Source organism: Pseudophryne corroboree, chromosome 11, assembly GCF_028390025.1.
Source record: "Pseudophryne corroboree isolate aPseCor3 chromosome 11, aPseCor3.hap2, whole genome shotgun sequence".
Lineage (NCBI taxonomy): Eukaryota > Metazoa > Chordata > Amphibia > Anura > Myobatrachidae > Pseudophryne > Pseudophryne corroboree.
In genome coordinates, this window is record NC_086454.1 from 134770410 (window position 1) to 134798265 (window position 27856).

The 27856-nt window shown below is 48.5% G+C and overlaps 1 protein-coding gene across 1 annotated transcript in view; it reads left to right on the top strand.

Moving 5' to 3' along the window:
• LOC134969114 (solute carrier family 22 member 6-B-like) overlaps window positions 1–27856 on the top strand; it is a 248678-nt gene that overhangs the window by 110700 nt on the left and 110122 nt on the right. The gene's annotated exons all lie outside the window — the stretch shown is intronic.

A 27856-nucleotide genomic window follows, 5' to 3' on the forward strand; every position in this document is an offset into this window, starting at 1 on the left:
GTCTGCTGCCATTTGGCGGACAGGGAGGGAGCGGCAATGGCCACTGTTTGTGAAAATGGAGGCGTCCCGCCGCTGTTTAGGGGGAGGGAAGAGGCCAGGGATCTCCGTGGTTAGACAGAGATTTCCTGGCCTTTGCGACAGGTGACTTGCGCTGCACCATGGGTTGCGCAAGCCACCCGATGGCAAGTCAGTGATCTGATGCTGAATCCTAGGATGCAGGTCGGATCACTACTGCACCAGGAGGCATCTGCTTGTAATAGACGCCCCATGCTGCATCACCATACCTACCAAGGAAGCAGCAGACATAGTCACTCCAACCACATCTGAATCAGGTTCTTGACCTGTTTTTTTAGATCTTTCCTCTTATATTAGGAATCACATTTCTGTTGGAAATGAACACAAATAAGCATATTTATGGTAAAAATAAATGTTACAAACCTCTATTGATACCTTTCATAGGACACTTTCATGTATACTGTATATGTCATTTCTTTTTACTGTCTATTGCTATGGAATTGTTATGTACATAGATCTAATGTGTTTGTACAAGAGGCTTGCACAAACATGCTCCTTAGCTGTTAGCTTTTGTTTAATTCACTCAATTAGCCTTATGCAAAGAATATGGACATACCATAGGAGAAGAGATGTACTGTACTAGTTAGAGATGAGCGCCTGAAATTTTTCGGGTTTTGTGTTTTGGTTTTGGGTTCGGTTCCGCGGCCGTGTTTTGGGTTCGAACGCGTTTTGGCAAAACCTCACCGAATTTTTTTTGTCGGATTCGGGTGTGTTTTGGATTCGGGTGTTTTTTTCCAAAACCACTAAAAAACAGCTTAAATCATAGAATTTGGGGGTCATTTTGATCCCAAAGTATTATTAACCTCAAAAACCATAATTTACACTCATTTTCAGTCTATTCTGAATACCTCACACCTCACAATATTATTTTTAGTCCTAAAATTTGCACCGAGGTCGCTGTGTGAGTAAGATAAGCGACCCTAGTGGCCGACACAAACACCGGGCCCATCTAGGAGTGGCACTGCAGTGTCACGCAGGATGTCCCTTCCAAAAAACCCTCCCCAAACAGCACATGACGCAAAGAAAAAAAGAGGCGCAATGAGGTAGCTGTGTGAGTAAGATTAGCGACCCTAGTGGCCGACACAAACACCGGGCCCATCTAGGAGTGGCACTGCAGTGTCACGCAGGATGGCCCTTCCAAAAAACCCTCCCCAAACAGCACATGACGCAAAGAAAAAAAGAGGCGCAATGAGGTAGCTGTGTGAGTAAGATTAGCGACCCTAGTGGCCGACACAAACACCGGGCCCATCTAGGAGTGGCACTGCACTGTCACGCAGGATGGCCCTTCCAAAAAACCCTCCCCAAACAGCACATGACGCAAAGAAAAAAAGAGGCGCAATGAGGTAGCTGACTGTGTGAGTAAGATTAGCGACCCTAGTGGCCGACACAAACACCGGGCCCATCTAGGAGTGGCACTGCAGTGTCACGCAGGATGTCCCTTCCAAAAAACCCTCCCCAAACAGCACATGACGCAAAGAAAAAAAGAGGCGCAATGAGGTAGCTGTGTGAGTAAGATTAGCGACCCTAGTGGCCGACACAAACACCGGGCCCATCTAGGAGTGGCACTGCAGTGTCACGCAGGATGGCCCTTCCAAAAAACCCTCCCCAAACAGCACATGACGCAAAGAAAAAAAGAGGCGCAATGAGGTAGCTGTGTGAGTAAGATTAGCGACCCTAGTGGCCGACACAAACACGGGGAACATCTAGGAGTGGCACTGCAGTGTCACGCAGGATGTCCCTTCCAAAAAACCCTCCCCAAACAGCACATGACGCAAAGAAAAAAAGAGGCGCAATGAGGTAGCTGACTGTGTGAGTAAGATTAGCGACCCTAGTGGCCGACACAAACACCGGGCCCATCTAGGAGTGGCACTGCAGTGTCACGCAGGATGTCCCTTCCAAAAAACCCTCCCCAAACAGCACATGACGCAAAGAAAAAAAGAGGCGCAATGAGGTAGCTGACTGTGTGAGTAAGATTAGCGACCCTAGTGGCCGACACAAACACCGGGCCCATCTAGGAGTGGCACTGCAGTGTCACGCAGGATGGCCCTTCCAAAAAACCCTCCCCAAACAGCACATGACGCAAAGAAAAAAAGAGGCGCAATGAGGTAGCTGTGTGAGTAAGATTAGCGACCCTAGTGGCCGACACAAACACCGGGCACATCTAGGAGTGGCACTGCAGTGTCACGCAGGATGTCCCTTCCAAAAAACCCTCCCCAAACAGCACATGACGCAAAGAAAAAAAGAGGCGCAATGAGGTAGCTGACTGTGTGAGTAAGATTAGCGACCCTAGTGGCCGACACAAACACCGGGCCCATCTAGGAGTGGCACTGCAGTGTCACGCAGGATGTCCCTTCCAAAAAACCCTCCCCAAACAGCACATGACGCAAAGAAAAAAAGAGGCGCAATGAGGTAGCTGACTGTGTGAGTAAGATTAGCGACCCTAGTGGCCGACACAAACACCGGGCCCATCTAGGAGTGGTACTGCAGTGTCACGCAGGATGTCCCTTCCAAAAAACCCTCCCCAAACAGCACATGACGCAAAGAAAAAAAGAGGCGCAATGAGGTAGCTGACTGTGTGAGTAAGATTAGCGACCCTAGTGGCCGACACAAACACCGGGCCCATCTAGGAGTGGCACTGCAGTGTCACGCAGGATGTCCCTTCCAAAAAACCCTCCCCAATCAGCACATGATGCAAAGAAAAAGAAAAGAAAAAAGAGGTGCAAGATGGAATTGTCCTTGGGCCCTCCCACCCACCCTTATGTTGTATAAACAAAACAGGACATGCACACTTTAACCAACCCATCATTTCAGTGACAGGGTCTGCCACACGACTGTGACTGATATGACGGGTTGGTTTGGACCCCCCCCAAAAAAGAAGCAATTAATCTCTCCTTGCACAAACTGGCTCTACAGAGGCAAGATGTCCACCTCATCTTCACCCTCCGATATATCACCGTGTACATCCCCCTCCTCACAGATTATCAATTCGTCCCCACTGGAATCCACCATCTCAGCTCCCTGTGTACTTTGTGGAGGCAATTGCTGCTGGTCAATGTCTCCGCGGAGGAATTGATTATAATTCATTTTAATGAACATCATCTTCTCCACATTTTCTGGATGTAACCTCGTACGCCGATTGCTGACAAGGTGAGCGGCGGCACTAAACACTCTTTCGGAGTACACACTTGTGGGAGGGCAACTTAGGTAGAATAAAGCCAGTTTGTGCAAGGGCCTCCAAATTGCCTCTTTTTCCTGCCAGTATAAGTACGGACTGTGTGACGTGCCTACTTGGATGCGGTCACTCATATAATCCTCCACCATTCTATCAATGTTGAGAGAATCATATGCAGTGACAGTAGACGACATGTCCGTAATCGTTGTCAGGTCCTTCAGTCCGGACCAGATGTCAGCATCAGCAGTCGCTCCAGACTGCCCTGCATCACCGCCAGCGGGTGGGCTCGGAATTCTGAGCCTTTTCCTCGCACCCCCAGTTGCGGGAGAATGTGAAGGAGGAGATGTTGACAGGTCGCGTTCCGCTTGACTTGACAATTTTGTCACCAGCAGGTCTTTCAACCCCAGCAGACCTGTGTCTGCCGGAAAGAGAGATCCAAGGTAGGCTTTAAATCTAGGATCGAGCACGGTGGCCAAAATGTAGTGCTCTGATTTCAACAGATTGACCACCCGTGAATCCTTGTTAAGCGAATTAAGGGCTGCATCCACAAGTCCCACATGCCTAGCGGAATCGCTCCCTTTTAGCTCCTTCTTCAATGCCTCCAGCTTCTTCTGCAAAAGCCTGATGAGGGGAATGACCTGACTCAGGCTGGCAGTGTCTGAACTGACTTCACGTGTGGCAAGTTCAAAGGGCATCAGAACCTTGCACAACGTTGAAATCATTCTCCACTGCACTTGAGACAGGTGCATTCCACCTACTATATCGTGCTCAATTGTATAGGCTTGAATGGCCTTTTGCTGCTCCTCCAACCTCTGAAGCATATAGAGGGTTGAATTCCACCTCGTTACCACTTCTTGCTTCAGATGATGGCAGGGCAGGTTCAGTAGTTTTTGGTGGTGCTCCAGTCTTCTGTACGTGGTGCCTGTACGCCGAAAGTGTCCCGCAATTTTTCTGGCCACCGACAGCATCTCTTGCACGCCCCTGTCGTTTTTTAAAAAATTCTGCACCACCAAATTCAAGGTATGTGCAAAACATGGGACGTGCTGGAATTTGCCCATATTTAATGCACACACAATATTGCTGGCGTTGTCCGATGCCACAAATCCACAGGAGAGTCCAATTGGGGTAAGCCATTCCGCGATGATCTTCCTCAGTTGCCGTAAGAGGTTTTCAGCTGTGTGCGTATTCTGGAAAGCGGTGATACAAAGCGTAGCCTGCCTAGGAAAGAGTTGGCGTTTGCGAGATGCTGCTACTGGTGCCGCCGCTGCTGTTCTTGCGGCGGGAGTCCATACATCTACCCAGTGGGCTGTCACAGTCATATAGTCCTGACCCTGCCCTGCTCCACTTGTCCACATGTCCGTGGTTAAGTGGACATTGGGTACAACTGCATTTTTTAGGACACTGGTGAGTCTTTTTCTGACGTCCGTGTACATTCTCGGTATCGCCTGCCTAGAGAAGTGGAACCTAGATGGTATTTGGTAACGGGGGCACACTGCCTCAATAAATTGTCTAGTTCCCTGTGAACTAACGGCGGATACCGGACGCACGTCTAACACCAACATAGTTGTCAAGGACTCAGTTATCCGCTTTGCAGTAGGATGACTGCTGTGATATTTCATCTTCCTCGCAAAGGACTGTTGAACAGTCAATTGCTTACTGGAAGTAGTACAAGTGGGCTTACGACTTCCCCTCTGGGATGACCATTGACTCCCAGCGGCAACAACAGCAGCGCCAGCAGCAGTAGGCGTTACACGCAAGGATGCATCGGAGGAATCCCAGGCAGGAGAGGACTCGTCAGAATTGCCAGTGACATGGCCTGCAGGACTATTGGCATTCCTGGGGAAGGAGGAAATTGACACTGAGGGAGTTGGTGGGGTGGTTTGCGTGAGCTTGGTTACAAGAGGAAGGGATTTACTGGTCAGTGGACTGCTTCCGCTGTCACCCAAAGTTTTTGAACTTGTCACTGACTTATTATGAATGCGCTGCAGGTGACGTATAAGGGAGGATGTTCCGAGGTGGTTAACGTCCTTACCCCTACTTATTACAGCTTGACAAAGGGAACACACGGCTTGACACCTGTTGTCCGCATTTCTGGTGAAATACCTCCACACCGAAGAGCTGATTTTTTTGGTATTTTCACCAGGCATGTCAACGGCCATATTCCTCCCACGGACAACAGGTGTCTCCCCGGGTGCCTGACTTAAACAAACCACCTCACCATCAGAATCCTCCTGGTCAATTTCCTCCCCAGCGCCAGCAACACCCATATCCTCCTCATCCTGGTGTACTTCAACACTGACATCTTCAATCTGACTATCAGGAACTGGACTGCGGGTGCTCCTTCCAGCACTTGCAGGGGGCGTGCAAATGGTGGAAGGCGCATGCTCTTCACGTCCAGTGTTGGGAAGGTCAGGCATCGCAACCGACACAATTGGACTCTCCTTGTGGATTTGGGATTTCAAAGAACGCACAGTTCTTTGCGGTGCTTTTGCCAGCTTGAGTCTTTTCAGTTTTCTAGCGAGAGGCTGAGTGCTTCCATCCTCATGTGAAGCTGAACCACTAGCCATGAACATAGGCCAGGGCCTCAGCCGTTCCTTGCCACTCCGTGTGGTAAATGGCATATTGGCAAGTTTACGCTTCTCCTCCGACAATTTTATTTTAGGTTTTGGAGTCCTTTTTTTACTGATATTTGGTGTTTTGGTTTTGACATGCTCTGTACTATGCCATTGGGCATCGGCCTTGGCAGACGACGTTGCTGGCATTTCATCGTCTCGGCCATGACTAGTGGCAGCAGCTTCAGCACGAGGTGGAAGTGGATCTTGATCTTTCCCTAATTTTGGAACCTCAACATTTTTGTTCTCCATATTTTAATAGGCACAACTAAAAGGCACCTCAGGTAAACAATGGAGATGGATGGATTGGATACTAGTATACAATTATGGACGGGCTGCCGAGTGCCGACACAGAGGTAGCCACAGCCGTGAACTACCGCACTGTACTGTGTCTGCTGCTAATATATAGACTGGTTGATAAAGAGATAGTATACTCGTAACTAGTATGTATGTATAAAGAAAGAAAAAAAACCACGGTTAGGTGGTATATACAATTATGGACGGGCTGCCGAGTGCCGACACAGAGGTAGCCACAGCCGTGAACTACCGCACTGTACTGTGTCTGCTGCTAATATATAGACTGGTTGATAAAGAGATAGTATACTCGTAACTAGTATGTATGTATAAAGAAAGAAAAAAAAACCACGGTTAGGTGGTATATACAATTATGGACGGGCTGCCGAGTGCCGACACAGAGGTAGCCACAGCCGTGAACTACCGCACTGTACTGTGTCTGCTGCTAATATATAGACTGGTTGATAAAGAGATAGTATACTCGTAACTAGTATGTATGTATAAAGAAAGAAAAAAAAAACACGGTTAGGTGGTATATACAATTATGGACGGGCTGCCGAGTGCCGACACAGAGGTAGCCACAGCCGTGAACTACCGCACTGTACTGTGTCTGCTGCTAATATATAGACTGGTTGATAAAGAGATAGTATACTCGTAACTAGTATGTATGTATAAAGAAAGAAAAAAAAACCACGGTTAGGTGGTATATACAATTATGGACGGGCTGCCGAGTGCCGACACAGAGGTAGCCACAGCCGTGAACTACCGCACTGTACTGTGTCTGCTGCTAATATATAGACTGGTTGATAAAGAGATAGTATACTCGTAACTAGTATGTATGTATAAAGAAAGAAAAAAAAACCACGGTTAGGTGGTATATACAATTATGGACGGGCTGCCGAGTGCCGACACAGAGGTAGCCACAGCCGTGAACTACCGCACTGTACTGTGTCTGCTGCTAATATATAGACTGGTTGATAAAGAGATAGTATACTCGTAACTAGTATGTATGTATAAAGAAAGAAAAAAAAACCACGGTTAGGTGGTATATACAATTATGGACGGGCTGCCGAGTGCCGACACAGAGGTAGCCACAGCCGTGAACTACCACACTGTACTGTGTCTGCTGCTAATATATAGACTGGTTGATAAAGAGATAGTATACTCGTAACTAGTATGTATGTATAAAGAAAGAAAAAAAAACCACGGTTAGGTGGTATATACAATTATGGACGGGCTGCCGAGTGCCGACACAGAGGTAGCCACAGCCGTGAACTACCGCACTGTACTGTGTCTGCTGCTAATATATAGACTGGTTGATAAAGAGATAGTATACTCGTAACTAGTATGTATGTATAAAGAAAGAAAAAAAAAACCACGGTTAGGTGGTATATACAATTATGGACGGGCTGCAGAGTGCCGACACAGAGGTAGCCACAGCCGTGAACTACCGCACTGTACTGTGTCTGCTGCTAATATATAGACTGGTTGATAAAGAGATAGTATACTCGTAACTAGTATGTATGTATAAAGAAAGAAAAAAAAACCACGGTTAGGTGGTATATACAATTATGGACGGGCTGCCGAGTGCCGACACAGAGGTAGCCACAGCCGTGAACTACCGCACTGTACTGTGTCTGCTGCTAATATATAGACTGGTTGATAAAGAGATAGTATACTCGTAACTAGTATGTATGTATAAAGAAAGAAAAAAAAACCACGGTTAGGTCACTGGTATATACAATTATGGACGGGCTGCCGAGTGCCGACACAGAGGTAGCCACAGCCGTGAACTACCGCACTGTACTGTGTCTGCTGCTAATATAGACTGGTTGATAAAGAGATAGTATACTACTAATATTATATACTGGTGGTCAGGTCACTGGTCACTAGTCACACTGGCAGTGGCACTCCTGCAGCAAAAGTGTGCACTGTTTAATTTTAATATAATATTATGTACTCCTGGCTCCTGCTATAACCTATAACTGGCACTGCAGTAGTGCTCCCCAGTCTCCCCCACAATTATAAGCTGTGTGAGCTGAGCAGTCAGACAGATATATAATATATATAGATGATGCAGCACACTGGCCTGAGCCTGAGCAGTGCACACAGATATGGTATGTGACTGACTGAGTCACTGTGTGTATCGCTTTTTTCAGGCAGAGAACGGATATATTAAATAAACTGCACTGTGTGTCTGGTGGTCACTCACTATATAATATATTATGTACTCCTGGCTCCTGCTATAACCTATAACTGGCACTGCAGTAGTGCTCCCCAGTCTCCCCCACAATTATAAGCTGTGTGAGCTGAGCAGTCAGACAGATATATATAATATTATATATAGATAATAGATGATGCAGCACACTGGCCTGAGCCTGAGCAGTGCACACAGATATGGTATGTGACTGAGTCACTGTGTGCTGTGTATCGCTTTTTTCAGGCAGAGAACGGATTATATTATGTACTCCTGGCTCCTGCTATAACCTATAACTGGCACTGCAGTAGTGCTCCCCAGTCTCCCCCACAATTATAAGCTGTGTGAGCTGAGCAGTCAGACAGATATATATAATATTATATATAGATAATAGATGATGCAGCACACTGGCCTGAGCCTGAGCAGTGCACACAGATATGGTATGTGACTGAGTCACTGTGTGCTGTGTATCGCTTTTTTCAGGCAGAGAACGGATTATAAATAAAAGTGGTGGTCACTGGTCACTATCAGCAAAACTCTGCACTGTACACTACTGAGTACTCCTAATGCTCCCCAAAATTAGTAAATCAAGTGTCTCTCTAATCTATTCTAATTCTAAACGGAGAGGACGCCAGCCACGTCCTCTCCCTATCAATCTCAATGCACGTGTGAAAATGGCGGCGACGCGCGGCTCCTTATATAGAATCCGAGTCTCGCGATAGAATCCGAGCCTCGCGAGAATCCGACAGCGTCATGATGACGTTCGGGCGCGCTCGGGTTAACCGAGCAAGGCGGGAAGATCCGAGTCGCTCGGACCCGTGAAAAAAAACATGAAGTTCTGGCGGGTTCGGATTCAGAGAAACCGAACCCGCTCATCTCTAGTACTAGTATGATTTAGCACTACTAACATGTAAATGGGGAACAAGCTGTGTTAGGTTGCTTTCGGGAGTATGCCCAGTCCTGGTCTATGCAGGGTCTTAAAGCCTGAAACAACTGGTAAGGTGCACAACAATGGAGAAACAGTGGGGGTCATTCCGACCTGATGGCACGCTAGCTATTTTGCAGTGATCTGGCCCAGATCACTTGGACTGCAGCTCAACCCCAGATCATCTGGGGGTGAGCTGCAGTCCAAGTGATCTCAGGGTGAGCTGCCCAGTCACTTCACAACCAGCACAACTGCCCCCCCCCCCCCCCCTCGCCTGGGTGTTCCTGGGCTCCCAGTCCCGGAGGGAGCAGATGCTGCCTGTGATGCTGAGGACAAGGAAGGAGAGGTACCAGCGCTGCCTGGTGCCGCCGCGTGGTCCCCAGCTCTGGCGTTCCCATTGTCTCCGGAGCTGCCGCTGCTGTAGGCAGCTCCAACATCAGGTCCCACTGCCGCTTCACCCCGCTGCGCTCCTGTAGTGGCAGCTCCACTGTAGCGCCGGGTCCCGTCGCCGCTTCACCTCAATGCCTATGGGTGATTGGACCAGCGGAACCGGTACTGGATCCGCTGTCCAATCACTTCTGCCTCGCTGACAGGGACGGGTATCCCCTGTCAACGAGGCACTTGCATAAGTGCCGCTTACCCCGCAGTTTTTTAATGGGCTTTTACAGCCCAGTGCTTTGCCCCGCCCCCTTTCTATCCCATTCCTGTTGTTAACGGGATGCACTGCTACCAGTGCCTCCCAAAGTGATTAAAAGTTTTAAAATGCTTAGCATAATATAAAGAAATTACTTATGACACAGAATATGTGTCATAAGTATCTTCTTTATATTATTTTAATCATTAATGGCAGGGAAGGCGCTGCCTCCCCTGAATGCACGTCCCTGTGTTACATGGAAAAGGAAGAGTGACATTATAAGGCCCCTTATGTTTTGCAAATGTGAGGGAAAACAGGTGAATACTCAGAAAGATCAACTCATGTAAAGTACTGTACATAATATCAGTGGATTTCAGGTGCACTACTGTAAATAAGATATGTGCAGGCTTGGACTGGCCCACCGGTGTACAGGGGAAACCACCGGTGGGCCCCACTGCCTGGGGGCCCACCTCCAGCTCTAAGAATCAGGTTCCAGACTGTGCACTTGAATTATACTTTATACATATGTTACCTTATACTGGACTATGGTGTATTTTCTACAGTGCATTGCTGTTATTAATCTGGTACATTATCATGCATGCATCAGCTGAATTTACTGTATATATTTATGAAGGGGCCCAGACGTTGCACTCTCTAATGGTTAGTCAAACCAATGATGTAGCAGGCCACACACCCTCTGCGGACTGGCCACACCCCTAAACATGGGCCCCAACCACTGCATTCCCCTGGTGGGCCCTACATGCCCCAGTCCGACAATGTGAATACATGTAAATAAATTTCCATAATTTGAAAAGTACAGTACTGCCGGCAGTGCCCTTTCTTGCAGCAGACGAGCCGTGCCACGCACTGGGTGCCCGCCGTGGCACTTTGTCCTCCATTGTGCTCCCTCACCTCCGTCCTCTTCCATAGTAGTCGCTCGGGTGCAGAGTTTCACGGAATGACTCGGTTGCTTTGTCACATCACAACGCAACCACGTCATTCCGTGAAACTCCGCCCCCTTCTCCTTCCTCTTGCTGCAGCTGTACCTGCTTCTGTAAGTGCCCCACTGGCTTATGTGGTGCGGTGAGTGTGGTGCGGTGAGCAGGCTGCTGCTGCTAATGGAGGCATACTATAGAGGCAGTTTAGGCCTACCAGCGTCCAGTTCATCACCGAAAGGAAATGGAGTGCATTAGGAGACAGGACACACAAGCGGTCAGCAGTGTTTCAGGGGATCACCTTCCTCTGCAGAGCTATACTATATATATATATATATATATATATACTTACCAGGTGATCCAGATACATATATTTCTAAGAGGGGAGGTAGGTTGCACATTTGTTAGCATTGTGGCAGCGAGCATGACACCCAGCACATGAAACCATTATACCCAGTGAATGATACCCCTGGCAACGAACATGGCACGCAGCGCATGATCCCCCTGGCGACGAGCATGACACCCAACGCATGAAACCCCTGGCAACGAGCATGACACCCAGCGCATGAAACCCCTGGCAACGAGCATGACACCAAGCGCATGAAACCCCTGGCAAAGAGCATGACACCAAGCGCATGAAACCCCTGGCAACGAGCAGGTAATTTAATAGTAATTAGAAGCTTGGTGTGTGGCATAATATGGTGCAGAGAGCATAATATGGTGCAAGGGGCATTACTGTGTGTGGCTTAATATGGTGGAAATTTTATTTTCCTGTGGTGGTCAAGGCAAATTGTTACAGGGTCAAAAATTGTGGTGTAAGGTAGTCATTTCCGTGAGGCTACGTCCCATTTTAAGTGAGACACGCCCATTTTTGTGAGGCCACACCCCTTCACTGTGAATGCGTGCAAAAATAAGTTTTTTGACGTTTGTGGGAGGTGCTTTTTTAATGTCTATCGGGGTGGGGGGGTTGTGCATTTTTTAACTGTTCGCACTGGGAGCCAAATTGTCTAGAAACGGCCCTGACTGCCAAGACATATTAGTCCACTGTGTAAGAGAAACAAAAGAATGTCCGGGTACTCTGCAACCAATGATATATGAATAAAAAAGGATTTTAATTACTTACTGATAAATCCTTTTCTCGTAGTCCGTAGAGGATACTGGGGCCACATTAGTACCATGGGGTATAGACGGGTCCACTAGGAGCTATGGGTACTTTAAGAAATCAATAGTGTGGGCCGGCTCCTCCCTCTATGCCCCTCCTACCAGACTCAGTCTAGAAACTGTGCCCGAGGAGATGGACATACTTCGAGAGAAGGATTAAACTAAACAGTGGTGAGATTCAAACCAGCACACACAAATAAGAGGAAAGCCATACTTACCAACTTGAACAAGAACAGCAACGGCTGAACCAACAACAATACTTGACCAAGTAACAGTGCAGAAAAAAAACTTAGCACACGGGAGTGCGTCCAGTATCCTCTATGGACTACGAGAACAAGATTTACAGATAGGTAATTAAAATCCTTTTTTCTCCTACATCCTAGAGCAGGCTTGTCCAACCCGCGGCCCGCGGGCCGCATGCGGCCCAAGTCGGCTAGTAATGCGGCCCAGGAGCAGCACTGCAGCAGAGGTTTTTTTTTACCGGAGTACGGACACCACATGTGAGGCTGAGCCAGCCCCAGCAGGCTGTCAGCACATCCTGATTGGATTGCTGCTGCTGGGACCAGCACCAGCTCACGCCCTCTCCGCTGTCAGTCACAGTGTAGCCCTCCTCTGCTGCATAGCGGCACACGTGACTGAGCAGCGCGAGAGTAGAGGAGCCCAGGGGAGAAGTTGGTTGTACAAGAACACGTGGAGCGGCGGACGGAGACGGAGGCAGCGCTGCAGGAGCGGTAAGTATGTGTTTGTGCGTGTGTGTGTTTTTTTTTACAGCTACAAGGGGCACAGTACAAGGGCGCAGCTACAAGGGGCACAGTACAAGGGCGCAGCTACAAGGGGCACAGTACAAGGGGGCAGCTACAGGGCCACAACTACAAGGGGCACAGTACAAGGGGGCAGCTACAGGGCCACAACTACAAGGGGCATAGTACAAGGGGGCAGCTACAGGGCCACAACTACAAGGGGCACAGTACAAGGGGGCAGCTACAAGGGGCACAGTACAAGGGGGCAGCTACAGGGCCACAACTACAAGGGGCACAACTAGAAGGGGCACAGTACAAGGGGCACAGCTACAGGGGCACAACTACAAGGGGCACAGTACAAGGGGCGCAGCTATAGTGGCACAGCTACAAGGGGCGCAGCTACAGGGGCACAACTACAAGGGACGCAGCTACAAGGGGCACAGCTATAGTGGCACAGCTACAAGGGGCACAGCTACAAGGGGCACATCTACAAGGGCACAGCTACAAGGGCACAGCTACAAGGGCACAGTACAAGGGGCACAACTACAGGGGCACAACTACAAGGGGCGCAACTACAAGGGGCACAGTACAAGGGGGCAGCTACAGGGGCACAACTACAAGGGGCACAACTACAAGGGGCACAACTACAAGGGGCACAGTACAAGGTGGCAGCTACAGGGGCACAACTACAAGGGGCACAACTACAAGGGGCACAACTACAAGGGGCACAGTACAAGGTGGCAGCTACAAGGGGCACAACTACAAGGGGCACAACTACAAGGGGCACAGTACAAGGTGGCAGCTACAAGGGGCACAACTACAAGGGGGCAGCTACAAGGGGCACAACTACAAGGGGCACAGTACAAGGGGGCAGCTACAAGGGGCACAGTACAAGGGGGCAGCTACAAGGGGCACAGTACAAGGGGGCAGCTACAAGGGGCACAGTACAAGGGGGCAGCTACAAGGGGCACAGTACAAGGGGCACAGTACAAGGGGGCAGCTACAGGGGCACAACTACAAGGGGCACAGTACAAGGGGCACAGCTACAAGGGGCACAACTACAAGGGGGCAGCTACAAGGGGGCAGCTATAGTGGCACAGCTACAAGGGACGCAGCTACAGGGGCACAGCTACAAGGGACGCAGCTACAAGGGGCACAGTACAAGGGGGCAGCTACAGGGGCACAGCTACAGGGGCACAACTACAAGGGGCACAACTACAAGGGGCACAACTACAAGGGGCACAACTACAAGGGGTGCAGCTACAAGGGGCGCAGCTACAAGGGGCGCAGCTACAGGGGCACAACTACAAGGGACGCAGCTACAGGGGCACAGCTACAAGTAAGTTTAATATGTTAACTATGTTTTCTATGGTTTTTTTGGATGATCAGGTATCGTTACTGTTATTTTATTTTATTTGTGGCCCAAAACAAATTTTCATCTTCTAATGTGGCCCAGGGAAGGTGAAAGGTTGGACACCCCTGTCCTAGAGGATACTGGGGTCCACATTAGTACCATGGAGATGTACCAAAGCTCCCAAACCGGGTGGGAGAGTGCTGAGGTTCCTGCAGAATTGATTGACCCCAAACTGAAGGTCCTCAGAGGCCAAAGTATCGAAGTAGAACTTAGCAAACGTGTTTGATCCTGTCCAAGTAGCTGCTCAGCAGAGCTGTAAAGCCGAGACACCCCGGGTAGCCACCCAGGAAGAACCTACAAACCTAGTAGAGTGGGCCTGTACTTTTGGAACCGGCAATCCTGCTGATGAATAAGCCTGCTGGATAGTAAGTCTGATCCAGCGAGCAATAGACTGCTTTGAAGCAAGACACCCAATTTTCTCGGGATCATAGAGAACAAACAGCGAGCCAGATTTTCTGTGACGAGCTGTCCTCTTCACATAGATCCTCAACGCCCACACCACATCCAGGGATGTAGAGGTAGCAGAGGTGTCAGTAAACACCGGAACCAGAATAGGTTGGTTGATTTGAAATGCAGACACCACCTTAGGAAGAAATTGCTGATGAGACAACGCCCCCAGTTCGGACACACACCTTGCGGAAGCCAAGGCCAACAGTGTAACAGTCTTCCACGTAAGAAACTTAAGGTCCACTTCCTGTAAAGGTTCAAAACAGTCCGATTGCAGAAACTGCAATACCAAGTTAAGATCCCAGGGTGCCGTGGGAGGCACAAAGGGTGGTTGGATGTGCAGAACACCTTTCAAGAACATCTGAACCTCAGGAAGAGAAGCCAACTGTTTCTGGAAGAAAATGGACAAGGCCGAAATCTGGACTTTCAAGGAGCCCAAACGGAGACCCACATCCACACTCGACTGTAGAAAAAGGAGAAAACGTCCCAGTGGAAATTCCACTGCAGGAAATTTCCTGTTTTCACACCATGAGACATATTTTTTCCAAATATGGTGGAAATATTTAGACGTTACCCCTTTCCTAACCTGGATCTGGGTAGGAATAACCTTTTTCGGAAAACCCTTCCGGGCTAAAATCTGATGTTCAACTTCCATGCCATCAAACGTAGCCGCGGTAAGTCTTGAAAGACGAACAGCTCCTGCTGCAGTAGATCCTCTCGCAGAGGTAGAGGCCACGGGTCCTCCAGGAGCAACCCTAGGAGATCCGCATACCAGGCCCTTCTCGGCCAATCTGGAGCAAAGAGAATTGCTTGAACCTTTTCCCTTTTTATTCTTTTGAGAATTCTTGGGATCAGTGGAAGAGGTGGGAACACATAAAGCATCTGGCAAAGCCATGGAGTCACCAGAGCGTCCACCACCACAGCTTGTTGGCCCCTTGACCTGAAACAATGGACCTTTAGCTTCTTGTTGAGATGAGAGGCCATCAGGTTTATCTGTGGATTTCCCCACCGATGTGTTAAGGACTCGAACACCTGTGGGTGAAGGCGCCACTCTCCTGGGTAGAGGTCGTGGCTGCTGAGGATGTCCGCTTCCCAGTTGTCTACTCCCGGAATGAAGATTGCCGACACTGCCACTGCATGTCTTTTTGCCCAGAGGAGAATTTTTGTTACCTCTGACATCACAGCTCTGCTCTTCGTTCCTCCCTGTCAATTTATGTACGTTACAGCTGTCATGTTGTCCGACTGAACCTGAATGGCTTGATCTTGAAGAAGATGTGACGCCTGAAGAAGGGCGTTGTATATGGCCCTTAGTTCCAGAATGTTGATCGGAAGAACGGCCTCCTGACTTGACCATTTTCCTTGGAACTGCTCCCCTTGGGTGACTGCTCCCCAACCTCTGAGGCTTGCGTCTGTAGTTAGCAGAATCCAATTTCGAATCCCGAACCGGCGACCCTCGGTCAGGTGAGACATCTGAAGCCACTACAGAAGGGAGATCCTGGCTTTTGGCGACAGACGTATCCTCTGGTGCATGTGAAGATGCGATCCGGACCACTTGTACAATAGATCCAGCTGGAGGGGTCTTGCATGAAACCTTCTGTACTGTAGTGCCTTGTAATGGGCTACCATCTTTCCTAGGAGGCAGATGCAAAGATGCACTGATATCCGGGACGGGTCCAGGACATCCCGCACCATTGACTGGATCACCAATGCCTTTTCCATCGGAAGAAACACCTTCTGTGCCTCTGTATCCAATATCATTCCCAAGAACGGAAGTCTCCTTGTTGGGTCCAGGTGAGATTTCGGCAGGTTCAGAATCCACCCTATGATCCTGGAGTAGGCGAGTTGACAGGGCAATGCTGTGCAACAACTTCTCTCTGGACGGTGCCTTGATCAGCAGGTCACCCAGGTATGGTATAATGTTCACCCCCTGCATGCGGAGGAGAACCATCATCTCTGCCATTACCTTGGTAAACACCCTCGGTGCCGTAGAGAGGCCAAATGGCAGGGCCTGGAACTGGTAGTGACAGTCCTGAAATGCAAACCTTAGATAAGCCTGATGAGGCGGCCAAATCGGAACATGAAAGTACACATCCTTGATGTCCAGAGACACCAGGAATTCCCGTTACTCCAGACTCGAGTCACCGCTATCAGAGACTCCATCTTGAATTTGAACACCCTTAAATACGGGTTCAGTGACTTGAGGTTCAATACGGGCCTTACCGAACAGTCCGGTTTCGGTACCACAAATAGGCTGGAATAAAATCCTTTGTATCCTTTGTATTGTAGGTGAACTGGGACTGGAACAATGACCTGGGCCTGTACCAGTTTCTGAATTGCTGCCTGTACAGGTGTTCCTGAAACTCCAGTCTGTAACCCTGTGTGATAAGATCTGTTACCCAGGGATCTTGGCATGATGTTGCCCAAATGTGACTGAAATAACACAACCTGGATCCCACCAGCCTGTCTTCCAGGCAGTGTGTGCCACCGTCATGCTGAGGGCTTTGAGGAAGCAAACCCGGAGGCCTGCTCCTGAGAACCAGTTTCTGGTTACCTCTATTCCCTTTGAAGGTTGTAGAAGAACCCTTGGATTTGCCTTTAAATTTTGCTGACCAAAAGGACTGCAGAGTTGGAGCAGAGTAGGTTTTCCTAGCTGGTGTTGCTGCGGAAGGAAGGTATGTAGACTTACCCGCCATAGCCTTGGATATTCACGTATCCATTTCATTTCCAAACAGAGCCTCACCCATGAATGGCAGGCTTTCCACGCCTTTCCTGGAATTCGCATCCGCAGTCCACTGGCAGAGCCACAAGCCCCTGGGTGCTGACACTGCCATGGCAGTGGTGCGTGCGTTGAGTAGACCAATTTCTTTGATGGCCGCCACCATAAAGTTAGCAGAATCCTGAATATGCTGCAGGAGTAAAACAATATCGTCCCTGGTTAAGGAATCTAAACTGTCAATTAGATTACCTGATCATTTAGCAATGGCCCTAGTGATCCATGCACAAGCAATAGTGGGTCTCTGGGCCACCCCAGCCGATATGTATAAAGACTTGAGAGTGGTCTCAATCTTGCGGTCAGCAGCGTCTTTTAAGGACGCAGCCCCGGGAACCGGTAAGACTATCTTACGCGACAACCTGGACACAGATGCTCCACAATCGGCGGGTTTTCCCATTTCTTCCTATCCTCCGAAGGAAAGGGAAAGGAAGAAATCAATCTCTTAGGGATCTGAAACTTTTTATCAGGGTTTACCCACATTTCTTCAAAAAGAGCATTTAATTCCTTTGAAGCTAGCCGAGGATTTCTTTTTAGTATTAAAATAAGATTCACCTTCAACCTCATCTGACTTGTCAGGAATATGTAGGACAGTTCTGATAGCCTCAATGAGGGCCTGTATTCCCTGTGACAGGACGTCATTCCCAACACTCGTATCCACTTCACCCTCCTTAGGATCTGATGTATCAGGATCCGTTTCACCCTGCATGTGTTAGGTGCCGCGGTCTGGATGAGGAAGGTTACGTGGAGGCGGAGCAGAGGCCGATAAATGGGATGTCGCCCCCTGTGGGGCCGACACCAGAGTGGATGGATAGGTGGAAGGTATTAACCGACAGTGTCAACTCCTTACATAAAAGGCTGGATGACGTAACAGCTGTGGGACAGCCGGCTTCTCAGCCCGCGCCTGCCCAGGCGTCTCAAAGGCCATCAGGGGCTCAAAAAAACGCCCGTTACCTCAGATGGCAGACACAGATGGCGACACGGAGTCTGACTCCAGTGTCGACGAGGTTGAGACATATACACAATCCACTAGGAACATCCGTTACATGATCTCGGCAATTAAAAATGTGTTACGCATTTTCTGACATGAACCCAAGTACCACATAAAAGGGGTTTTATTTTTGGGGAGAAAAAGCAGCCAGGGTTTTGTTCCCCCATCAGATGAATGAATGAAGTGTGTAAAGAAGCGTGGGTTCCCCCGATAAGAAACTGGTAATTTCTAAAAAGTTACTGATGGCGTACCCTTTCCCGCCAGAGGATAGGTCACGTTGGGAGATATCCCTTAGGGTGGATAAGGCGCTCACACGTTTGTCAAAAAAGGTGGCACTGCCGTCTTAGGATACGGTCACCTTGAAGGAACCTGCTGATAAAAAGCAGGAGGCGATCCTGAAGTCTGTATATACACACTCAGGTTATATACTGAGACCTGCAATTGCCTCAGCATAAATAGTGCTGCTGCAGCGTGGTCTGATACCCTGTCAGATAATATTAATACTCTATGACAGGGATAATATTTTGCTAACATAGAGCATATTAAAGACGTCGTCTTATATATAAAGGATGCACAGAGGGATATTTGCCGGCTGGCATCCAGAATTAATGCAATGTCCATTCTGCCAGGAGGGTATTAGAAACCCGGCAGTGGACAGGTGATGCTGCCTGTAAAAGGCACATGGAGATTCTGCCTTATAAGGGTGAGGAATTGTTTGGGGATGGTCTCTGGGACCTCGTATCCACAGCAACAGCTGGTAAGAATTTTTTTTACCTCAGGTTTCCTCACAGCCTAAGAAAGCACCGTATTTTCAGGCACAGTCCTTTCGGCTTCAGAAAAGCAAGCGGGTCAAAGGCGCTTCCTTTCTACACAGAGACAAGGGAAGAAGGAAAAAGCTGCACCAGCAGCCAGTTCCCAGGATCAAAAATCTTCCCCCGCTTCCTCTGAGTCCACCGCATGACGCTGGGGCTCCACAGGTGGAGACAGGTGCGGTAGGGGCGCGTCTCGGGAACTTCAGGGACCAGTGGGCTTGCCCACAGGTGGATCCCTAGGTTCTGCAAATAGTATCACAGGGATACAGGCTGGAGTTCGAGGCGACTCCCCCTCGCCGTTACCTCACATCAGCCTTGCCTGCTGCCCTCGGAGAAAGGTAGAACTGGCGGCAATTCACAAGCTGTACTTCCAGCAGGAGAAATCAAGGTACCCCTCCTTCAACAAGGCCGGGGTTACTATTCCAAAATGTTGTGGTACCGAAACCAGACGGTTCGGTGAGACCCATTCTAAAATTGAAAGCCTTGAACACTTACTGTATATACGAAGGTTCAAGTTCAAAATGGAATCGCTCAGGGCGATTATTGCAAGCCTGGAGAATTTCATGGTATCACTGGACATCAAGGATTATTACCTGCATGTCCCTATTTACCCTCTTCACCAGGAGTACCTCAATATTGTGGTACAGGATTGTCATTACCAATTCCAGACGTTGCCGTTGGTCTGTCCCCGGCACCGAGGTATTTACCAAGGTAATGGCCGAAATAATTATCCCGTACTTGGGCGATCTCCTTATAAAGGCGAGGTCCAGGGAGCAGTTGTTCGTCGGAGTAGCACTATCTCGGGAAGTGCTACAACAGCACGGCTGGATTCTGAATATTCCAAAGTCGCAGCTGGTTCCTACGACGCGTCTACTGTTCCTGGGTATGGTTCTGGACACAGAACAGGATAAAAAGGGTTTCTCCCAGAGGAGAAGTCCAAGGAGTTGTTGTCTCTAGACAGAGACCTCCTAATACGTATACAGGTGTCGGTGCATCAATGCACGCGAGCCCTGGGAAAGATGGTAGCTTCTTACGAAGAAATTCCATTCGCCAGGTCCCATGCAAGGATTTTCCAGTGGGATCTGTTGGACAAGTGGTCCGGGTCCCATCTTCAGATGCATCGGCGGATAACCCTGTCTCCGAGGGTCAGGGTGTCGCTGTTGTGGTGGCTGCAGAGTGCTCATCTTCTAGGTGGCCGCAGATTTGGCATACAGGACTGGGTCCTGGTGACCACGGATGCCAGCCTTCGAGGCTGGGGGGCAGTCACACAGGGAAGGAACTTCCAAGGCTATGGAAAAGTCAGGAGACTTCCCTACACTTAAATATTCTGGAACTGAGGGCCATTTACAATGCCCTAAGTCAGGCTAGACCCCTGCTTCAACACCAGCCGGTGCTGATCCAGTCAGACAACATCACGGCGGTCGCTCATGTAAACCGACAGGGCGTCACAAGAAGCAGGATGGCGATGGCAGAAGCCACAAGGATTCTCCGATGGGCGGAAAATCATGTGTTAGCACTGTCAGCAGTGTTCATTCCCGGAGTGGACAACTGAGAAGCAGACTTTCTCAGAAGACACGACCTCCACCCGGGAGAGTGGGGACTTCATCCAGAAGTCTTCCAAATGATTGTACACCGTTGGGAAAGGCCACAGGTGGACATGATGGCGTCCCGCCTCAACTAAAAGTAACAAAGATATTGCGCCAGGTCAAGGACCCTCAGGCGATAGTTGTGGACGCTCTGGTAACACCGTGGGTCTACCAGTCGGTGTATGTGTTCCCTTCTCTGCCTCTCTTACCCAGGGTAATGAGAATAATAAGAAGGAGAGGAGTAAGAACTATACTCATTGTTCCGGGTTGGCCAAGAAGAGATTGGTAACCAGAACTCCAAGAAATGATCTCGGAGGACTCATGGCCTCTGCCGCTCAGACAGGACCTGCTGCAGCAGGGGGCCTGTCTGTTCCAAGACGTACCGCGGCGGCGTTGACGGCATGGCGGTTGAACGCCGGATCCTGAAGAAAAAGGGAATTCCGGAGGAAGTTATCCCTACGCTATTTAAAGCTAGGAAAGAAGTGAACGCAAACCATTATCACCGCATATGGCGGAAATATGTTGCGTACTGTGAGGCCAGGAAGGCCCCAAAGGAGAAATTTCAGCTAGGTCGTTTTCTGCACTTCCTACAGTCAGAGGTGACTATGGGCCTAAAATTGGGTTCCATTAAGGTCCAGATTTCGGCTCTATCGATTTTCTTCCAAAATTGAACTGGCTTCACTGCCTGAAGTTCAGACTTTTGTTAAGGGAGTGCTGCATAGTCAGCCCCCGTTTGTGCCTCCAGTGGCACCGTGGGATCTCAACGTGGTGTTGGATTTCCTGAAGTCGCATTGGGTTGAGCCACTTAAATCCGTGGAGCTATAATACCTCACGTGGAAAGTGGTCATTCTGTGGGCCTTGGCGTCGGCCAGGCGTGTATCAGAATTGGCGGCTTTGTCATACAAAAGCCCTTATCTGTATTTTTTATGGATAAGGCGGAATTGAGGACTCGTTCCCAATTCCTTCCTAAGGTGGTATCACTTTTTCATGTGAACCAACCTATTGTGGTGCCTGCGGCTACTTGGGGCTTGGAGGATTCCAAGTTACTGGATGTAGTCAGGGCCCTGAAAAGTATATGTTTCCAGGACAGCTGGAGTCAGGAAAACTGACTCGCTATTTCTCCTGTATGCACCCAACAAGCTGGGTGCTCCTGCTTCTAAGCAGACTATTGCTCGCTGGATCTGTGGCACGATTCAACTTGCACATTCTGCGGCTGGACTGCCGCACCCTAAATCTGTAAACGCCCATTCCACGAGGAAAGTGGGCTCTTCTTGGGCGGCTGCCCGAGGGGTCTTGGCTTTACAACTTTGCCGAGCTGTTACTTGGTCGGGTTAAAACATTTTTGTAAGAGTCTACAAGTTTGATACCCTGGCTGAGGAGGACCTAGAGTTTGCTCATTCGGTGCTGCAGAGTCATCCGCACTCTCCCGCCCGTTTGGGAGCTTTGGTATAATCCCCATGGTCCTTACGGAGTCCCAGCATCCACTTAGGACGTCAGAGAAAATAAGATTTTACTCACCGGTAAATCTATTTCTCGTAGTCCGTAGTGGATGCTGGGCGCCCATCCCAAGTGCGGATTGTCTGCAATACTTGTTTATAGTTATTGCCTAACTAAAGGGTTATTGTTGAGCCATCTGTTGAGAGGCTCAGTTATATTTCATACTGTTAACTGGGTTTAGTATCGCGAGTTATACGGTGCGATTGGTGTGGCTGGTATGAGTCTTACCCGGGATTCAAAATCCTTCCTTATTGTGTCAGCTCTTCCGGGCACAGTATCCTAACTGAGGTCTGGAGGAGGGTCTTAGTGGGAGGAGCCAGTGCACACCAGGTAGTCCTAAAGCTTTCTTTAGTTGTGCCCAGTCTCCTGCGGAGCCGCTAATCCCCATGGTCCTTACGGAGTCCCAGCATCCACTACGGACTACGAGAAATAGATTTACCGGTGAGTAAAATCTTATTTTTCTAAATTAAGTCTGGTAAGAGGGGCTTAGAGGGAGGAGCCAGCCCACCCTATTGATTTTTTGAAATGCCTATGGCTCCTAGTGAACCCGTCTATGGTACTAATGTGGACCCCAGGATCCTCTAGGACGTAAGAGAAATAACTTTGTGTCCACATATACATAATAGGAAATTGTGGGCCTAATTCAAGGTTGAACGCAAATGTATTAGCAAAAGCAAAGTTGCTAACATTTGCAAAGTGAACGCAAATCTGCACACAAAAAATTACACACGCACATACCAAACAAACAAAAAGAAAATCCAAATACACAAAAGAGGAGTCACCCAGAAAGCTAAGCAAACTAGCGTTAGAAGCAAATATACTGCAGTTTCTTTGCAGATTAGCGTTCATTTGCACTAAGAGAACCTCTGCCTTAGTGTTTCCAGTAAATTAAACTACAAACACAGGGTAATGTGCATATGTTACTAATGTCCTAAATTGTAATCAGTTCCGTTTCTAGCAGCGGTCAAGTCATGCAATCACACGGGGGCGGCTGCCACGGCACTTTTCAATGTCCTGTAGATACAGCTCCCCCTCCTCCCTGTCATTAGTACTCCGCTCGGAGGTGGAGTTTAATGGAATGGCATGTTTGCATAGTGATGTTACAATGCAATACGTCATTTCGTGAAACTCCGCCCTTTGAGCAAGAACTATGACAGGAAGGCAGGGGAGAAGTAGAGCGGCTGGCGGGCTTTACACAGCCCTGACAACAAGCATTATACACCCCTGGCATTATACTCCCTGGAATTACACACCCTTGGCATTACACACCCTTGGCATTACACACCCCTGGCATTAAACACCCCTGGCAACTAGCATTACCGCTGAGCCCTGACAATGAGCATTACCCCTGATCCCTGACAACGAACATTACCCCTGGCAATGAGCATTACACACCCCTGGCAACTAGCTTTATGCACCCCTGGCAATTAGCATTACCTCTGGCATCGAGTATGAAACCCGTGGCAACAAGCTTGGATCAGAAAGCATGAAACCCCAGGCAATGAGCATGACATCCAGTGAATGAAACCCTTGGCAATGAGCAGGTAATTTAAAAGTAATTAGACCCTTTACTGTAGGGCAGTGTTTATGTCGTCAGGGATTTTCAATTTCGTTTTAGTCTTAGTCACTTTCCTAAAATGTGATGAAATGAAATGTCACATTTTAGTCAATTTTTTTAATTTCGTCTTAGTCAAGTTTTAGTCAGTGGATCTTGACGAACATTTTTGTCTAAATGTAGTCATTGATTTAGTCATAGCTTTGCAGTTTTATGATACTGTAACTACTGTCACTATGTGTTTTAGTACTGTAGTTAATTAGGTATTAAACAAGTACAACATAACAGACACAAATGCTATTTCCTTTTACAGCAGGTAATTTATTTTCTGCAAATATTAATTTAAGAATACAATTGTTCTTTAGTTAAAAGAGTTAAAACCTTAACCGTCCTTAACCCTACTTAAGTAGTAGTAGTTGACGTTCACTTCACATTCACAAATCAAGATATAAAAATTGGATTTTAATTACCTACGGGTAAATCCTTTTCTGGTAGTCCATAGAGGATACTGGGGTCCATTTAGTACCATGGGGTATGGACGGGTCCACTAGGAGTCATGGGCACTTTAAGAATTTGATAGTATGGGCTGGCTCCTCCCTCTATGCCCCTCCTACCAGACAGTCTAGAAACTGTGCCCGAGGAGACGGACATACTTTGAAAGAAGTATAGATAAGGATAGTGGTGAGATTCCGAACCAGCACACACAACAAGAGGAAAGCCAGGCTAACCAAACTTGAAACAGGAACAGCAACGACTGAACCAACATTACTTAACCAAATAACAGTGCAGGAAGAATGAAGCACTGGGCGGGCACCCAGTATCCTCTACGGACTATGAGAAAAGGATTTACCGGTAGGTAATTAAAATCCTATTTTCTCTTATGTCCTAGAGGATACTGGTGTTCCATTTAGTACCATGGGGATGTACCAAAGCTCCCAAACCGGGTGGGAGAGTGCTGAGGTTCCTGCAGAACTGATTGACCAAGCTGAAGGTCCTCAGAGGCCAAAGTATCGAACTTGTAGAACTTTGCAAACGTGTTCGAACCTGACCAAGTAGCTGCTCGGCAGAGCTGTAAAGCCGAGACACCCCGGGCAGCTGCTCAGGAAGATCCCACCAACCTAGTAGAGTGGGCCTGTACAGATTTTGGACATGGCAAACTTACCATGGAATAAGCATACTGGATAGTAAGTCTGATCCAGCGAGCAATTGTCTGCTTTGAAGCAGGACACCCAATCTTATTGGAATCATAAAAAACAAACAGCGAGTCCGTCTTTCTGTGACGAGCAGTTCTTTTCACATACACCTTCAAAACCCTCATGACATCCAAAGACCTTGAAGTAGCAGAGGTGTCGGTGACAACCGGAACCACAATAGGTTGGTTGATGTGAAACGCAGACACCAGCTTAGGAAGAAATTGCTGATGAGTTCTCTGCTCAGATCTATCCTCATGGAACATTAAATAGGGACTTTTGTGAAACAAAGGCCCCAGCTCCGACACACGTCTTGCTGAAGCCAAGGCCAACAGTGTGACGGTCTTCTACATAAAATATTTTACGTCCACCTCCTGTAACGGCTCAAACCAGTCCGATTGGAGGAAATGCAGCATCACATCGAGATCCCAAGGTGCCGTGGGAGGCACAAAGGGAGGTTGGATGTGCAGAACACCTTTCAAGAATGTCTAGACCTCAGGGAGAGAAGCCAATTGTTTCTGAAAGAAAATGGATAAGGCCGAGACGTAGGCCCACATCCACTCCTGCTTGTAGAAAAAAAGATGAAACCTCCTAGATGGAATTCCACTGCAGAAAATTTTCTACTCTCACACCAATAGATGTATTTCTTCCAAATACGATGGTAATGCTTAGACATTACCCCCTTCCTGGCTTGGATCATAGTCGGGATAACCTTGTAAGGGATCCCTCTCCTGGCTAGAATCAGCCGTTCAACTTCCAAGCCATAAAACGTAGCCGCGGTAATTCCTGATAGACGAACAGGCCCTGTTGCAAAAGATCCTTGATAAGAGGCCACGGATCTTCGAGGAGCATCTCCAGAAGGTCCGCATACCAGGCCCTTCTTGGCCAGTCCGGAGCAATTAGAATTGCTTGAACCTTTTCCCTTTTTATTCTCTTTAGAATTCTTGGGATCAGAGGAAATGGAGGAAACACGTACTCTCTCTGATAGACCCAAGGAGTCATCAGGGCATCTGCCACCACCGCTTGTGGGTCTCTCAACCTGGAACAATACCGCTTGAGCTTCTTGTTGAGATGAGAGGCCATCATGTCAATCTGTGGATATCCCCATCAACGTGTCAAGCACCTGAACACTTCTGGGTGATGGCCCCACTTCCCCGGGTGTAGGTTGTGTCTGCTGAGGAAGTATGCTTCCCAGTTGTCTGCTCCCGGAATGAAGACCACTGACAATGCCACAACGTTTCTCTCTGCCCAGAGGAGAATTCTTGACACCTCTGACATTGCTGCTCTGCTTTTTGTTCCGCCCTGTCAGTTTATGTACGTTACTGCCGTCACATTTTCCGACTGGACCTGAATGGCCTGATCTTGAAGAAGATGTGAGGCCTGCTGAAGGGCGCTGTATATGGTCCTGAGTTCCAGAATGTTGATTGGAAGGACGACATCCAGACTGGACCATCTTCCTTGAAACTGCACCCCCTGAGAGACTGCTCCCCAACCTCTGAGGCTTGCGTCTGTGGTTAACAGAATCCAATTCTGAATTCCGAACCTCCGACTCTTGATGAGGTGAGAAGTCTGTAGCCACCACAGAAGGGAGATTCTGGCTATTGGCAACAGACGGATCCTCTGGTGCATGTGAATATGAGATCCGGACCATTTGTCCAACAAATCGAGCTTCAAGGGTCTTGTGTGAAACCTTCCGTATTGAAGAGCCTCGTAAGAGGCCACCATTTTCCCCAGAAGGCGAATGTGTAGATCCACCGATATCCGGGTTGGCTTCAGGACATCTCGAACCATCGACTGGATCACTAATGCCTTTTCCAAGGGAAGGAATACCTTCTGCGACTCCGTATCCAGTATCATTCCCAGGAATTGAAGCCTCCGTGTTGGCTCTAGGTGAGATTTTGGAAGATTCAGAATCCACCCATGATCCTGGAGAAGTTTGGTTGAGAGAGCAATGCTGTGCAGCAACCTTTCTCTGGACAGTGCTTTTATCAGGAGATTGTCCAGGCACAGAATTATGTTCACTCCGTTTGTGGAGTAGAAACATCATCTCTGCCATAACTTTGATGAACACTCACAGTGCCGTGGAGAGACCAAATGGCAGGGCCTGGAACTGGTAGTGACAGTCCTGCAGTGCAAAGCATAGGTAAGCCTGATGAGGCAGACAGATCGGAATGTGAAGGTACGCATTCTTGATATCCAAAGACACTAGGAATTCCCCCTCCTCCAGACCTGAGATCACCGCTCTCAGAGACTCCATCTTGAATTTGAACACTCATAAGTACGGGTTCGATGACTTGAGGTTCAAAATTGGTCTTACCGAACCGTCCGGTTTCGGTACTACAAAAAAGTTGGAATAGTACCCCTTGTTTAGCTGATGAGGTGGAATTGGAACAATGACGTGAGTCTGTACCAGTTTTTGGATGGCATGTTGTAAAGTTATACTTGCCTCTTGTGAAACTGACAAGCCTGACTTGAAGAATCTGTGAGGTGGGAGCTCTTGGAACTCCAGTCTGTAGCCCTGGTAAACAAGATTTATGACCCAGGGATCCTGGCACGAATTTGACCAGATTTGGCTGAAGAATTGTAAGCGAGCTCCAACCAGACAGCCTTCCAGGCATTGAGGTCCACCGTCTTTGAGGAAGCAAAGCCTGAGCTCTGTTCCTGAGCACCTGCTGTTGCTGGTTTGCGTGGTTTACCTCTTGCGCCGCTGGAGGACGTAGAGCACCTCTGGATTTGCCCTTGAACTTGGCCGTCCGAAAGGACTGTAACTTAGAAGCTGAATAAGTCTTCTTGGTTGGGGGGGCTACGGAAAGAAGATACGCAGACTTACCCACAGTAGCTGTAGAGAT